The 15,176-nt window shown below is 38.7% G+C and overlaps 1 protein-coding gene across 5 annotated transcripts in view; it reads right to left on the minus strand.

Annotated features, from left to right (window-relative positions):
* SERPINI1 (serpin family I member 1) overlaps window positions 1-15,176 on the minus strand; it is a 70,318-nt gene that overhangs the window by 27,481 nt on the left and 27,661 nt on the right. Inside the window, exon 2 of one of the 5 annotated variants that reach the window (XM_064585732.1) lies at window positions 430-777. The exons of 3 other annotated variants lie outside the window; for them this stretch is intronic. The gene's annotated coding sequence lies outside the window, so the exon portion shown is untranslated. Of the gene's footprint in view, window positions 1-231; window positions 404-429; window positions 778-15,176 lie in introns of those variants that run through there. One more of the 5 variants, XM_064585738.1, reaches the window with a different exon arrangement.

Raw genomic sequence — 15,176 nt, forward strand, 5'->3', positions numbered from 1 at the left:
TCTTCACCATATATATTTTGGTCATGATTTTAAAACAATTTACTCTAGCTTACACTAAACTACAAAGGTCCAGGAAAACTATAATGGAAACCAAAAGATATTTACAGGGTTTAAGATGAACTAGTGAAGTCAGGCATTTGAAAATGTCGCTCTACTCATTCACTACAATTTATAAAATTAATGCACCATGCAACTGGGTTGCCAACTGGCAGGAAAAGATCAGACACACACCTGCCACCGGCCCTAGTTTGTTCAGCCCAGGCTGCAGAACCCACAGGAAGTGGTAACCTAGAGAAACACATTCAGCACATCCTTGTGCTCCTTTCTCTTCCACTGTGGCTACCTATGAGGCTGTTACTCCTAATGGTGAGCTCGGGGCAGGGAGGGGCCTTCTACCACACTGTCCTTTTATACTTAGGCTGATATTACCATTTCAGCTTATACCAGAACACGATGCTTCTATTTCTTTCTTTCTTTTTTTTTTTTTTTTACGATGCTTCAATTTGAATGAATATTTCTAAATACGAGGTTTATCTGGTTCTTGAGCCATTTCTCTGTGGAAAAGAAAGTGTCAGTGCCAGACATCTCTGGTTGATAGTTCTTCCTCCTGGCACACCAGTGTTCCCGAAGCCCTGTCCACCCACAAACGGCACACACTGACCAGCACACAGCTGGGACAGAATTTCCTTTTTCCTTGTATTCTCCTTCTTTGTCACTGCAGGCATCTAAAAGCTGAACTGCCTAGTCAAACAATTAAGCAGCTTATTTGTTCATGACCTTCAAGGAAAAAAAAAAAAACTATCATGAAAACAACATGTAAAGTGATACTGAGCGAACACATTTGGAAAATTGTATTTCAACGAGCATGGAACATTAACAATCCCCTTTCCTCAGTTAACAGAAGGCATACACATTTTACTTAAGAGCAAGGTGTTTCTGACAGGGGTTTGAGTCAGAATGTCCTCCTCCCTCCTATCACGTTTTTCATTCCAACTTCTGGAGAGCTGCCTATTAGTTTGTAAGTCCTTCACATTTTAGGGTTCAGTTTTAGGGATCAGTTTTGTTTTGTTTTGTTTTGTCTGAGAAATTCCAAGCACTGCTGTCATCCCTCTGCTTTTGTATTAAGGTTTAGATCAGTCTCCTTTGTTTAGGAAGGAAAGGCTCAGCCTGCATGTAAATACGGACTCTCACAACCCCTGCTGTGGGAGACCCCACTGTGGGAGATGGGGATGGCTGCCTGTGGGAGATCAAGTGCACTGCTGCAGAGCAGTGTCTGTGGTGGGACTGAAGCCCGGGGCAGAGAACACAGCTGCCCTGCCAGCCGGCAGACTGAGGCCATCAATGCGAGGCTGCCCCAAAATTTCCACCCCCCCAACCCCCTGCTTCTGTACTCCAGAGGACTCCAGGAAAAGGTGGAAGCAGAATAGGGGAACTTTCTCAATGTCTAGATTCAGATGGAAATTTAGCAGGTACCCTTCTAATTTGAAAGAGACCCTAAGATATATCCGGTATTTAATACTTAGGTTACTAGAACTCAGAAATCCAAGTCAGACTCAAAGCCATGCTCTTAATCATGACACTATCCTGCTATCTGACATACCCTACAAAGACCCAAAGCTGGGCCTCATTACTTTCGTTTAATGTTATCTAGTAGTTAATGAAGTTAAAGTCACTATATGGTGGTGGTATCTGTCCCTCAGTAACATGGCTATTTGGAAACCATTGCTTTCAACATGAGTATCAAATTTTAGATGAACAAAAAGATTTCATTCGGGGCGCCTGGGTGGCTCAGCCGTTAAGCGTCTGCCTTTGGCTCAGGTCATGATCCCGGGGTCCTGGGATCGAGCCCCGCATCAGGCTCCCTGCTCTGCTGGAAGCCTGCTTCTCCCTCTCCCACTCCCCCTGCTTGTGTTCTGTCTCTCGCTGTGTCTCTCTCTGTCAAATAAATAAATAAAATCTTTAAAAAAAAAAAAGATTTCATTCATATAAAACAAAAACCAACCTATTGCCAACCAACAAGCATTCTAGAAAAACAAGGTCAAGTCTATCATATTCATCAGCATTTTTATTTACAAATGAATGTGCCATGAGATAAATAAGCTAACACATGATGTATGACCTTTGGCAAATCACATGCCTTCTCTCGGTCTTAGCTTCCTCATTCATGAGATGAAGATGCCAATTTCTACGCCACACAATTTTTTAAAAGATTTTATTTATTTGAGAGAGTGAGAGAGCACACATAGGGGAGCATCAGAGGGAGAGGGAGACACAAGCTCCCCGCTGAGCAGGGAGCCCAACTCCACACAATTATTGAAGATGTAAATGAAATAGTGCCTGTTTGAAGCATTCATTTTAAGCTACAAACGTACTAATAAAAAACATTGTCATTAGAGAGTATGTTTCCTAGGTTTGTATATTTGCTGTCAGGGAAAAGGCTCTAGAGCCAAAATGAGTATTTTATTCTTCCTGTTGGCTCATCTAATGTAGCACTATTAAATGCCATTCATTCAGCCAAGATTGAAAGAGGTACCATGAAGATACTCAAATGTACAAGCACGGGATCTTGTCCTCAAGAAACTCACGGCATTGTACAAGAACATGTAATCTATTATAGTGGTTCTTCTCTTTTTTAAGAAAAGAGATTCTTTTAAGAATCAGGAGAAGGGTAAACAATCTCTTCAGAAAATGCATGCATATGGCTAACAGAACATTACTTTCACTGGCCAGGATATTTACTGGCCTCAGGTTAAGAACCCCCTGGTCTGTAGCAGATGGTCCAGATGCAGAAAGAAGCAGTGTTTGGTGGACCTGCAGCTTACTGGGGGAAAGCAATGTCAAAACTACTAATGTATCTTCAGGCTTGTGGCAGAATCCTGGAAAAAACATCCGTATGTCTGTGAGAAAGGGCTCTTCCCAGGGTAGTGGGCAGCAGGCCACGATTTACATGCTCTGCTGGGGAATTAGAAGCATTATGGCAAGGAATGGTGGAAGTGAGTTATATCAGGAAACTCTTTAGTCAAGATTTAAAGAACTCTGTTCTGGAAGCACACATTTTATCTATATTTAAGTGATCTTTCCTTCTTTTAAAGGCAAAATGTCCAGTGTGCAAGAAAAAAAAAATGGCTTCTGCCAGACTGGCCCAGCCTTTCTGATGCTACCTATCCCACCCCTAGCCCCTGGCTCTTTCACCTCCGCTGCCTCCGATTACTCCTTCTGAGGATTTTTTCTGGGGAGAAGGGAAGCTTCCCCCTTCTTCTACCTTCTAAGTGGGGAGTGTTCTCCAGGGTTCTATTCCTGGCCCTCTTCTCTTCTGTGTACTGTTCTTCTCGTGCCTGCTGGTGAACTTCCCTCAAAACAAAGATACTTCAACTATTATCCCTGTTCATATTGTTCCCCAGTAAGTAAAATTCTAGCTCTGGCTTTCTTTTTATCTTAATTCCTGATGTGCATTGCAAATTGTTTTGGGAGTGTCTTAGTCTTTGATTCTTGTCAGCACTTCAAATTCAAGGTGACTCAAACTGGGCTCCTTGTTTATCAATCAGGCCCATTCTTTTTTTTTTTTTTTCCTTTTTTTCTTAAAACATCAGAGTCCTTTGACTCCTCTCCATGTCCCTTTCCCTTATGTTCGATGAGCTGTCAACACTTATTCCATACTGTGCTCTGGACACTTCTACCCATTATCCGATGACCATTTCCATAGACGTTGTGGCAGTTCTTCTTAATGCATTCTCAAGGGCTCCACCAATGACTTCCATCCATTCTCTGAAGCCCAGGGTACTGCCCTCCTCAATCCAATGGATGCATAGTCTCCGGATGAATTGTTTTGAATTACTGTTATGAACAGGTATTCCTATATTTACAAAACCTCAAAATCTTACTCATGCCTGTAGAGTAAAGCCCCAAATCTTTAGTCTCACTTTACTGTGATCCAACATGTTTCTACCCACTACTCCCCTTCAGGGATCCTCCAATTCAAGCCAGACTCCTTTTTGCAGTACATATCCCAGAATTTCTGTCTCATGGTGCTGGCTTGTGTAGTTCTCTTTCTGGAACTACTTCAACCTGGTTCCATATGTTCAAATCCTAACCACTCCTCAAGGTTCTGCTCCACTTCCATTTCCTTCATGAATACCCTCCTGGTTCTTCAGTTACAACAGCAATTTCCCCCTCTGAAATGTTGGCACATTTTATCTCTACCTCTCCAACAGCACATATCACTGCTTCCCTCTATTACAGATAATTCTGTACACGAGTCGGCTGGTTTCCTCAGCTTTTTGAAGACACAGATAGAAGTGCATTCCTCTTTGTCTATCTTAAAATAATCAGAATAAGCACTTAATACATTAGATATCGTAGGTACCAAATATTTGTTGAATGAATGTAGCTCGAGATGTACAGGCTCACGAATGCTGCATTGGAAGGAATAGCAAGAGTAGCTGCTTCTCCTCAATTCTCGAAGCTAATTTAATCTTAGTCCACAGGTAGTGGCTCATTTCCATTTTTTATTCCCTTTGATAAAGTGTTTCCTTATTGAGTCTGAGACCATCTTTCCAGTCTGACAAAGTGGTACTGTCACCAATGCTGGCCTACTGCAACGCTTGGACATGGGATGCATTAACAAACAAGTGCACCACCTTGAAAAATCACAAAAGGTGCTACCCAAATGTTACTGTATTAACATTAGTCTACAGAATGCCAGGGCCCCACCACTAATCATAATAACCAACACATTCTAAAATGAATTACTCTCACATGGAGCATTACTTTGTAGTTCATTATTTTCAAGCTACTGAATAAAATGCTTTACAGAAAAACAAGGGGCCGCAGGACCAGCGTAGTAGTAGATTGTGCTGCTGTGCTAGAAAAGGCAGAAGTAGTTGAGCTACTAATAAATTGCCATTAACTCTTGCATCTCTCCTTTACGTGGTTTGGGGCATGTGTGCGTGCATATCCTGCTTTGTCAAACACTTCATTCAAACAGGCCAGGGAAATAGATCTTATAATTGAGGTGTGAGTGATCACAAAGTGGAAAGCTAGCACAATAAGGAAGATGAGTTATATCAGGAAGATTTAAAAAAAAAAAAGCTTTCTTAGTAGTTAATCTTATTTATAGAAAGATTGATACTCATAAATGCAACTTGTTGTTTTTTTTGGATAGCGCAATTATTTGAAATGTAAAGAAGATGGTTTCGTAATTGTGAGCTAAGTAAAAAAGGAAGGTATTCTTTAGAAGGTGAAAAAAAATGGCTGAGGAAGATCCTTTCTCCAACAACAACAACAACAACAACAAAAAACAGCCATACAAAATAACTCAGGAAAAAATGCCTAAAGCAAAGAACACTATCTTGAATCACTCTGGCGTATTAATTCTCAGATTTTTGCATGTAGTTATTTTTTTAATTGAGGGAACCAATATAAGGTTGCTCAATTTTTATTTTATTAAGCAAATACATTGGAATGGGGGCAAGTTTAACAAAAAGAATGCCTCTGACAATCACATAAAAGAATGAACATTTCATCATGAAAAGAAGATAGTTCTTCAAAGTGGATATGTTTGAATTCATGGTTTCACTACTTTTTCTTTCTTCTCCCCCCCGCCCCCACCCCCCATGGGTTGGCACTGAGTGTTTGGAAGCCACTTCCAAAGTGGAAGTGTTTGGTTAGTACCAGTTCACTTGGTGAAATTTGGAACAGGTTGGTCTCCAGATGTTTGTTCTCTGATTTACTAAGAGAAAGGGTTGACCTAGATCAGCCGCAGTGAAGCTGGAAAATTTGTCAAAGAATTTGTCACACACAAAAAAGGAATCATGACCGGGATGCCTGGGTGGCTCAGTCAGTTAACTGTCTGCTTTCGGCTCAGGTCATGGTCCCAGGGTCCTGGGATGGAGCCCTACATCAGGCTTTTTGCTCAGTGGGGAGTCTGCTTCTCCCTCTGCCCCTCCCCCTGCTCGTGCTCTCTCACTCTCTCAGATAAATAAATAAAATCTTTAAAAAAAAAAAAAAAGGAGACATGACCTTGTGAAACAACCTGTACTTTAGCAACCTGTAATTTAGCACAGTTCCTGAACCGCAACATATGTAGTGTACCTCCCCACACCCAATTTTAACTCTTCAGAAATTAGAATAAATCTTATGATCAATGTCCAAAGAAACCAGTGGATCTCAGAGATGCAGCTGTGCCACTGTGATCATTTCCTGTGTAAGCGTCATAGCCTGGATAAGTGTAAACTTTTGGCTACTTGTTTATCCTTGTTTCTTCAGTCGACTTATTTTCATTGGTGCTGCCTCCCACAGTCGAATTTTTGCTTAAACTTGGACCCAGAATTGTCCTCAATAGCACTGTATTGTATGGCAGCACTGAAAAGAAAAAGGGCCATGGACCCAGGGAACAGAGGGGAGAATGTAAGTTTACTGTAAGTGATGCAAGCATTTATCACTTGAGAAATGAACCAACTGATTTTCTTGTAACACAACAACTGAGTATTTTACAAGGATCCACGAATATAAGACCCATGTATGTAAATGAATTTGTGCAAGAGATATATCTCTTGTCCTTAGGATATGTACAAAAGAACTGTTGGATGCCTAGCAGCGCAATTAGAGGCAGACGAATTTGCCAAATCTCTCAATATAAATCATAGTGCTTTCAAAGTGAGGAAAGGTGAATGACCAATGCATGCTTTGTGAAGGACTATTGCTCAGGTGCTAGGCTGTCAATAGCTTCCTGGTAACTTTCAAATTAGCTGTATAAATGTGTGGAGGGGTGTGCAGGTGGAGTAGTCAAATAATCAAATGGAAATGGAGAGAATACACCAGTAGTCTTTGAAATGCCTTAAGATTATATTTTCAATCACAAAGGTGCTAAAAGTTTTTATCAGAAAATGCATTATGAAAAGTATCATGTCATGTGCCTGATAAACAATGGCCAGAAGTGATTCAGAAGGATGAAAAGAAGGCTCAGACTTAAAATCTTAGTTATTAAGGGCATAATACGCTAGCGTATAAAGATACTCCATTGTGTTATTTTAAAAAGAACTGTACATTTTTCTCCTTAAAATGTTCTTTCTCCCTAAAAAGAAGATGCTATGTAAATTGAGATATATTTTAATACCAAGGGACCAGAATCAAGGAGAGAAAGGAGTGCAGGAGGTTTAATTCTGTAATCATGGTATCTATGAAATTATGATTCTTCCATCTTTTCCTCTTTCTTTTGCTTCTCCCCCCAGCTATCTAGCCCACTGTGATTCTTTCCATACTCTCTTACACTTTGCAAAAAAACACATCTTTATGTCCTTTTTCCTGTTCTATTGAATCATGCAAAAAGGAAAGCTTATCAGGTATCTCTTAAACAAGGAGTAAATGGCCAGGTAAATCAAAGGGACAGAACTATGGAGAGAATAAGTTACAGATATGTAATTTACCAGAAAGAATTATGAAAGACTTGAAAATGCCCCAAGATGATTGCTGGATGTCTTCAATGAAAAACTATGAATTATCTAGAACATAACCTTCCGGGGTATCTGACTATGAGTTTTGGGCACTTCGTTGTCTTTGAACAACTTCACCGTTCTCCAAGTTGAAGATAATTGATAGTGATGCAAATGATTCTTGTCTATATAAATGCACAGTGTACATGTATGATTGAATGCAATTGATTGTTGCCCTGTGGATATTGACCAGTTCTGCATTTATTAAGCAAATGTGTTTCAGTATTCCTCATGAGTTTATATATTCATCTGCTTTTTGGATTCTTTAATGAATTGGTTGTAAGAGCTTACTGATTCTCTCATTAGTTAATGAGCTAAATAAAATCTTTGATATCTTTTCATTTTATATTTGTTTGAGAGTCAAGATTATAACCTTTTAACAATAATTATCCTTTAACTAATTTTAAAAATCCTTACAGTTAGAAATTTTTCTTTCAAAAAATGTTTATTTTCATGGGATAATCCGATAATCAGAGTAGGAGGGAACTGGAATATTAGTCTTTTCTTAATCACTGAATATTCCTTAATCATTGGTTGAATTAGTACTATACCACTGGTACCCCAAAATGATTTAGTAGAACTCTGTGGCTTGGAACTACTGATCACATAGCAGCTAGCACTGAGCTGGCGGTGCTAGAGGTCTAAAATTCTTCGGTATTTTGCATGCATCCAAGAGGAAGGTTAGGTCTGGAAGAGACTATGGTAGTCTGCTCATTTAGGGACTAAACAGTCCTGGAAATGTTGAGAAACAACCAAGGGAAGATGTGCTCAAACTCCCCAGAATTTTTAAAGTGCTTTGGTAAATATAAATATATTAAGTCTGAATTCCTCAGCAACCAGAGGGAGGCTAATTGGAATGAAGATGGACCGTGACTCACAAGAGTTCCTTTCTTTGCTGATACGCAAGGCTTCCAAGGAGCTTTGGTGATTTTTTGGCACCAAACATCCTCTAACTAGTAGGAGATAAGGGTTATAAACTTTCAAGAACATTTCACAATAAAGATAACCTCTTGGGAAATTGTTTGACTTAATAAATAGATGATGAATAAGTAAGTCTCTAGTCAAACATTTTCCCATGTTAGGCTGTAACAAATTTCTAAAATCAAAAACCAAAATACTCAATTATTCTGTGTCCTTTAAAAAGTTGGAAAAATGCCGTCCAACAGAACTTTCCGCAATGACGTAAATATTACATATGTGTACTGGTCCAATAAGGTAGCCATTTGCCACTTGTGGCTATTGGGTATTTGTAGTGTGGCCAATACAACCGAGAAACAAGTATTTTAATTTTATTTAATTTTAATTAATTTCAATAGCCATATATGGCTCGTGGTTACCATATTTGACCATGCAGAGTTAGAAGTAGGCCACATAGATCTACTTCTCATAACATTGGTTCTTGACCAAATACAAGTGTTTAAAACAAAAACAGAAAAAAAACATAGGTTCTTGACCTAATACAAGTGTTTAAAACAAAAACAGAGAAATTAGTAGCATGAACTCTATAAAACATGTCTCCTTACATAAGCAGTTTTATTTATAAACATACTCCTTTTCTTCAAGAGATCTCAATTGATAAAGAGGCTCCATTTGGAATTCCAAAGGCTTTTGATTAAAGTAGGTGACTACTGGGAAAATAAAGGTGATGCCAACAAGCATCAGTGAGCTGGCAGATCCCAGCCCTCCTGGAAACGTGACTTGGGCTTTTCCATAAAGTGGTAATGAATAATTCTGTTTGGCACAAGCAGGGAGACTTTGTCCTTGCCAATGAATGACTTCCTTTGGAATACTGTCAGGAGAGCTAAACAAGTGACACACAAGCCCTAAGGCAAGATTCAGGGAGTAGTTTCAGAGAGATGGGTTAAAAAGTCATCATCAGTCAAGGTCATGTGTGGCTCAAGGCCATTTTGGAAGAAGCCAGGCATTAATGGTCTTAGCTTACCCATTAATGCTTTAAGAAATCCCTGCTGATTGCTCTTACCCAGCCTATGGGCTTAGCTGTTTAAAAGACTGCAGAATGTTCCTGCGGGAAACACCTTGACCAGACCCTCATTTTACAGGTGAGGAAACTGAGTCATCTGTACTGAACAACTTTTTGTACACAAAAGATGTTTAATGAGCTACTATAGATACGAAAAAAACATAAACTTTAAATGTGAACGCAATACCTAGAATTTAATTTACTCATTCATTCATTCATTCATTCATTCAATAACTACTTATTCTTGACAACTACATACCAGGTCCTGTACTAGGTGCTAGGGATACAGAGGATAACAGGATGATGCAAAAGATATGCTTTTGTGGTATTTTCCTTCATGTATTAGGTATATATATTCTTTAAAGAGATCTCCAACTTTTTATTCAGAGTTTTAAAAATATTGGAATTTCTAATAAATAAAATCTTTAAAAAAAGGGGGGGGGCGCCTGGGTGGCTCAGTCGTTAAGCATCTGCCTTCGGCTCAGGTCATGATCCCAAAGTCCTGGGATTGAGCCCTGCATCAGGCTCCCTGCTCAGCGGGGAGCCTGCTTCTCCCTCTCCCACTCCCCCTTCTTGTGTTCCCTCTCTCACTGTGTCTCTCTCTGTCAAATAAATAAATAAAATCTTTAAAAAATAAATAAAAATAAAAATATTGGAATTTCTAATTTCTCAATATTAAAATATTGCTTGTGTAATAAAGTTTTTAAAAGCTGGCTATGTCCCTGAAAATCTGAAAATACTCAGATATAAGGTTGCTTCTCAATTACTTTGTTAATGGAGGGAGTATTAGCCTAACTTACCCTCCAATTATTCGCTAATGCTTGAGTATATCCTGAAGGGCTGGGAAAGGAGGTAAAATATCCAGAGAAATTATTTAAAGAAAAAATTCTCCCAGGAAGACTTTCAGAGCGTTCAAAGCCAGTTTTAACCTGTCTTGATAATGCAGTCAGAACTGTAAATACAGTATTGTAATGTGATGATACCCTAACAAAGGACAGTAGTAGTTAGGGCTGTTGGCCATACACACCAAAATAGCCCAGATTCAAAGCATTTATTTTTGTATTAAATTATATTTGGGTTATATTTATGGTGTTTCTTGTCTTTCTTTTTTGAATTCTCCATCTCTCTGCACTATTTTACTGTCTTAGCTTTAAGAGCCCTCACAGCTATTGTTATTTTTCTCTTTTAGCTTTAACCTCTTGCTTTATTTTATAAGATTAAGTGGGAGGGTTTGAGGACATCCCTAAACTCTCCTGAGGTGAAATGCGTAGTTTCACTTTGCCTCAGTGTCTGTTGAGACCACACAAAGCTATTTTCTTATCTTGGCTAATAACTATAATATTCCCAAGACCCAAGTGTTCTTTTAGTAAAATGGTGTAGGCTCATGGGTTTCTTTTTCTTTTTTTTTTAAATTTTTTTTGAAGATTTTTTATTTATTTATTTGACAGAGAGAGACACAGCGAGAGAGGGAGCACAAGCAGGGGAAGTGGGAGAGGGAGAAGCAGGCTTCCCGCGGAGCAGGGAGCCCGATGTGGGGCTCGATTCCAGGACCCTGGGATCATGATCTGAGCTGAAGGCAGATGAGATGCTTAACGACTGAGCCACCCAGGCGCCCCTCTTCTTCTTTTTTTAAAAGATTTTATTTATTTGAGAGAAAGAGAGAGAGAGTGAGAGACCATGAGCAGGGGAAGGGGTAGAGGGAGAAGCAGACTCACCCCTGAGAGCAGATCCCAGCGTGGGGCTCCATTCCAGGTCCCTGGGATCATGACCTGAGCCAAAGGCAGATGCTTAACTGGCTGACCCACCCAGGTGCCCCTAGACTCAGGTTTCTGACACCAAGATGATTATAGAATTATTATATATATTAACAATAGGCTGAATTTTGTGAAATTGCCATTTTTATAAGTCAAAGTGGTCAAATATTGGCATGTTCATATGCTTCAACCTACTATTTAGTGAGAATTTATTGTGTGTCAGGCTGAAGATTAGAATTTTTGTATGCTGTTTTGCTACCTTTTATTTAATACAGTTATTTCAGTGTTTTGAAAAGGCATCATATCTCACATTTTTAAAATGCATACTAGTTTAGAAATCTGGAAAAATTTATTATGATTTTCTTAGAATTCTTTTCACTTTGTGCTAGAAATGCTAGAAACTGATGGAGAGAACTCTCTAACTGACACAAAACACAAACTTAAATTAGGTGGCTCTTTCTTTAAAAGAAAAAACAAAAAAATACTTGTGGCTTACTTACTGTACCCTGGGGAAATTAAGTTACCTACATTATTTTCTAGACAGTCTTTTGCAGGACTACCATGGTGAAAATGAAAGTGAGAAAGAATGTGTCAAAAAATAATTTTACTGCTTTGTTTTTTAATACTCCTATAAACAAAAAATACAAAATTACCTTGATATTGACTAATGTATTAATGTTACCTGAAAATATCCACCTGTTAAGTCTATTTATAAACCTGCCTCACACATTGTAATAGGGGGATTTCTAAAAAAAGTTTGGTTTCCTCTTCCTGTTCATCACTGTCAGTGTCTGAAAAGGCAACTTGTAATTTTTATTGCAGAGTGTGGGCAAACAAGTAAAACATTAAGTGGATATAAAAAGGCTCCATGAAAGTATTCTGGTTACATTTCCCTGTAATTTTCAGAACCACATTTACAATATAGTAACAGCGTTAGAAAGTGTGTAGAAAGATGAATTAAGGAAATAAGCCAATGTTAATGTCAGATAGGAAAAAAAAAAAAGAGAGAAAGAAGAGGAAATTTGGGGAGATAGTGTACTTCTCCAAAAAGCAGTTTCAAGCAATCTAACTAATAATCAACCCCTCTCATTTTCAGAGATCTGGAGAGACATGGATATAATTATTTTCTTCTGAATCTCTTCTAAGTTTAACAATCCTCACTGACAGGAAATTGTCCCTTATCAAGCTCCTTACACAGCAGCTCGAGGCTTTTCCGTCATTGGGTGGGTAAAATGGGAGGGATATTTTATGGATCTTATGTTGAACACTAGCGCTCTCTACCCTGGCACCCCGTGAGAGTGTGTCGCTCTCCTTAGTTAACCACTGAAAGATCGCAGAAGCGTCATGGTGAAATGCAGGCAAGGATGTTGGCTTTTCATTGGGGGGCCGCTTCTTACACGTCTTAAGCATTATTGAAAGTTAAAGCTAGGTGTGTCAGAGAAATTACACAGAATATTTTTAGGACTCCAAGATATGTGTCAGGGTCTTTCTTGCAAATGACTTGTCTATAAGTTAATTAGAATAAAATGAAATAGTTCTCTCAAGTTGGCTTTTTAAAAAATACATACAGATAATTGGCCCTGCAGAGAATGACTGAATGATGGGCATCAGGTTGATACGAGCCTCATAGATTTTACACTGAAACACATCTATAGATCTATCTTTTAAATATACAGTTATAGTTCCCAGTAAGAAAAGCAATGAGAGTCAAAGCTCAACTTGAGTTAAGCTCAAGAGAGGCTACCCAAATAGGATGGGATATGCTGTTATTATTTTCTCATTTCTGGTATTGCTTGAGAGTCTACATGTGAGAGTCTGGGAGCTTGAAGACTAGGGAATTGTTAATAAAATTCAAGAATATGCTAGGAATATCTAAATTTCAAAATGAAAAGAGAAATTCTTCCTATAAAATAGATTCTCTTACCTCAGTTTTCTCCCCAGAGACCAATTAACTCAGGGACTTCTAGAGCTAAAATCATATAATGAACTAATCATTTATACATAATAACAAATTATTGTTAGTCTTCATAACAAGCTCGAAGGTAACCCCATTTTGCAGATTAAGAAACTGAAACTTAGTGAGTTTAAAAAATTTTACCATGTTCACACACCTTACTAAGGAGTAAAAAGGGGATCTGAGCTTTTATCTGAAGGCTTCAAATCCCATGCTACTTTTTAAAAAGATTTTATTTATTTATTTGAGAGAGAGAGAGAGAGCAGGGGAAGGGGCAAAGCGTGAGGGAGAAGGACAAGGAGACTCTGCCCTGAGTCAGAGCTAGATGTGGGGCTTGATCTTGGGATCCTGAGATCATGACCTGAGCCGAAATCAAAAGTCGACCACTTACACAACTGAACCACCCAGGCACCCCCCACCCCACCCCATGCTATTTTTGCTATGCCTTGCTGTCCCAGTTGGATGGGATTTAGAGGTCACTTGATACACTTCTCATACTGAATTCAGGAATTCCCTCCACAAGACTGACTCCGCTCAAATTCCTTGTGTGTATGTCACCTTTGTATTTGTGTGTGTATGTGTATGTGGGACATCTCAGTGTTTGACTGGCTTCCATGCTGGCAAGATAGCTCATAATGTTTGGATGAAATCTCACTCCCTTTAACATACTGACCCTACGTTTGCCAAATAACACTACAACAGGCTTTAAGTATAAAATATATTAATTAGGATCTTAACTTGCTATATAGAACATTACAATACTTCAACTTTTTTAATAAAAAAAAGCTAAATTGGTAAAACATTCACAGACAACAAAATTCAAAAGTTATGAAAAGGCCTATAGTGAAGACCTCTATCTCCTATTCCCTAGTTAGCCAATTTCTCTTGGTGGAGCCAACCAATGTTATCATCCAGAGATACCTTATGTATATACAGTATATATAGTTCCCCTTTTCTTTCTTCCAGAAATAGTAACATAATATACATCCTATATACACTGTTTTGCAACCTCATTTTTTCATGTAGCAACATATCTTTTTTTTTTTTTAAGATTTTATTTATTTATTTGAGCCAGAGAGAATGAGAGAGAGAGAGAGAGAGCACATGAGAGGGGGGAGGGTCAGAGGGAGAAGCAGGCTCCCCGCCGAGCAGGGAGCCCGATGCGGGACTGGATCCAGGGACTCCAGGATCATGTCCTGAGCCGAAGGCAGTCGCTTAACCAACTGAGCCACCCAGGCGCCCGTGTAGCAACATATCTTGAAAACTATTTGCTATCATACATAAAGAGCTTCCTCATTTTATTTTATTTATTTATATTTTTAGCAGATTCACAGCATTTTACTGTATGGGTATGCCGTAATTTACTCAATTAGTCTCCTACCAATGGGAATTTAGATTATTGCAATCTTCTGCTATTACAAATAATGAGGTAATGACTAATTTCAGAAATATATCATTTCACAGATGTGCAATTATCTCTGCAGGATAAGTTCCTCGAAGTTAAATTGCTAGGTCAAAAGGCACAAGTACTTGTAACTGCCCTCCATTGAAGTTGCATCATTAAAAACCCTAGGAATATACTTAGAAAGAAATAAGGAAGAAGTATACAAAAGAAAAATTGAAATGCTGCTTAAACATAGACACAAAGACTAGAATGTTTCATCTTTTATGGAACACTCTTCCTAAAATAAGGACAGATGAACAAGTTAAACAACACCATAGGGTTACAGTTAGCAAGATCCAGGCCATGGGAAACTCCACAGTACAACTGATTCAGTTTCAACAAATAAAATGCAGGAATAAAGGGCAGCGAGAGCTGGGAGGCAGGAAGCCAGTGGCTTCGAAGAGACTTGAGAGACATATCAATAGATTGCAATGCCTGGCCTTTATTTGATGCTGGTCAAAACAAACAAACTTTAAAAATTACATATGGTATTATGAGACAATGGGGGAAATGACTAGGATAAATGGAAATGGACACCTTATTCTTAGATAGG

The sequence above is a fragment of the Mirounga angustirostris genome, unplaced genomic scaffold (assembly GCF_029215605.1).
Source record: "Mirounga angustirostris isolate CCGP_5_RB_7025 unplaced genomic scaffold, mMirAng1.0.hap1 SCAF_1, whole genome shotgun sequence".
NCBI lineage: Eukaryota > Metazoa > Chordata > Mammalia > Carnivora > Phocidae > Mirounga > Mirounga angustirostris.